Source organism: Stenella coeruleoalba (genome assembly GCF_951394435.1).
Source record: "Stenella coeruleoalba genome assembly, chromosome: 6".
Taxonomy (NCBI): Eukaryota; Metazoa; Chordata; class Mammalia; order Artiodactyla; family Delphinidae; genus Stenella; species Stenella coeruleoalba.
Genome location: NC_137151.1, coordinates 11,733,220 through 11,735,099, shown reverse-complemented (window position 1 = coordinate 11,735,099; position 1,880 = coordinate 11,733,220). Strand labels below are relative to the sequence as shown.

Below are 1,880 nucleotides of genomic sequence, written 5' to 3'. Positions count from 1 at the left end.
TGGGCCCGTGAACCATGGCCGCTGAGCCTGCGCGTCCAGAGCCTGTGCTCCGCAATGGGAGAGGCCACAGCACTGAGGCCCGCGTACCGCAAAAAAAAAAAAAAAAAAAAAAGTATAGGCTGCTATAAAGCTACAAGAAGAATTTTCATGACTCAATTTAAGCCTCCCCCCCACTTCCTTCACTTATTTTTTTGAAAACTTCGTATGTTAACAGTTCCTTGAAATGGAGCACAGAGCTTTCAAACATTAAAACAACTATCAAAATAATTGTATAATAAAAATTTCTGGAGGCCATGAGATTGGTATTTCTAATATCAGGACATTACATAAACAACACATACCACAAAAAAAGTAAGCGTTAAGGGACCGTTTTCTTAAACAGATTAAGTTTAAGAGGTTTTTTAAAAGCATAAGACTCCCCTTTACCAGGGAGTGTCTTTTGGAAAACATGCTCAACTTGTAGAACTTTTGGAAAAGAAGATGTAATGTTTCGATAACTGTGCAGTCAACAGTGAATATGACACACCCGATCTTAAAGGTCAGACGAATAGCCATATAATATAAAGCATTACTGCATTTCAAACTGTCAGACTGACAATGTAACAATGCGAACAAGCCCAATGTCAATTAGTACTTTCATTAAATGAGAATAGATACCTCATGGTAAAGTCTTGTGTCATTCATCCTAATAAGCACCCCATCAATTCTCAAGAAAAACCACAACAGCAAGAAAAAGCTAGAAGGCGTTACTCTAATTTTCACACTCAGGCTTGAAACTCCATGATCATGAAGTTCATCCTCAAACAGGAGAACTTCTTCAAAAAACTGAATCTGTTCTCTGGTTTTCAATTTCTCTGTATCTATATGGTCTGTTGTAGGTACAACCTTTAGCTTAAGTGGTTCTCCAAGTAATGTTCCCTTATAATCTGTGTATAGGTCCAATCATACGGTTTAATAACTTCCTTAGGGTGCTACCCTCCGTCCTGCTTTCCTGCCACTCTTCGGCACGGGCTAGTTTAAGCATTCCTTGGTAGTTGTTCACACATCTTAATGCATCTGTAGCATTGAACTCAATCCCAAAGCCGGAGACATGCTGGATTCTTAAAACGTTGTCTCCAAACATCATTTCAGGGAGAGATGGCATATGCAAGTCATCAGCTAACTTCTCCACATTCGCTGACTTCACGATGTGGGTCTTGGACGCCGTCAGCTTCCAGGGCCCAAAGGAGAAGTCCTGGTGGCCGCTCTGGGAGCCGTGGATCATCATGGCCGCGGCGGGGCCCGCGTGGGCCACACGGAACAGGCTGGAGCATTGGCGGCAGTGGCAGCGGCGGCCGACCGGGTCTGCTACTTCTTAAAGGTCAGAGGGGGGACTTGGTATTCTCAGAGCCCTCATGTTCCCTGGCTGCTCTCCTAAAAGTCTGGGCTGGGGGAGGTGCTGGGAGGGCCTGACCTCCATGCAGAGGGTGCCTGTATGCACAGGTCGCCCCAAGTCCATCTTTTCTCCCAGAGATTGAGCAGGATTCCTTGGTCTGGAATGTCTCTGCCTGGCCATAGGGTCCCGCTTTCTCTGGGATCCTCCTGTCTGTGTGTCCAGGCCACGCTTCTGCTCCAGTTCTTGGTCCTCTCTCTGATGATACTGAAACTGAGCAGGACCCTGTTGGGCTCCTGGGCATGGAAGCCTTTCAGACGCTTGTTAATCAGGGAAGGGAGGGTGTGCAGAGATAAGGGAGGAGCAGTCCAAAGAAACAACAGCACAGCTTTGGGGGCAGGGCCCTGGTTCCATCTCAGCTGACACACATAACAATATCTCTGAGCTCTTCTGCAGAGCTAAAACCCCCAACAAATGGAAGATGTTAACTACTTGATGAAGCATTCTT

The 1,880-nt window shown here is 46.0% G+C and overlaps 1 pseudogene across 1 annotated transcript; it reads right to left on the bottom strand.

Moving 5' to 3' along the window:
- Positions 1–639: 639 nt before the first annotated feature.
- On the bottom strand, positions 640–1,273 carry LOC307188389 (TIP41-like protein; annotated as a pseudogene). Its single transcript has one exon. The product of its transcript is annotated as a TIP41-like protein (transcript).
- Between the last annotated feature and the right edge of the window lie 607 nt (positions 1,274–1,880).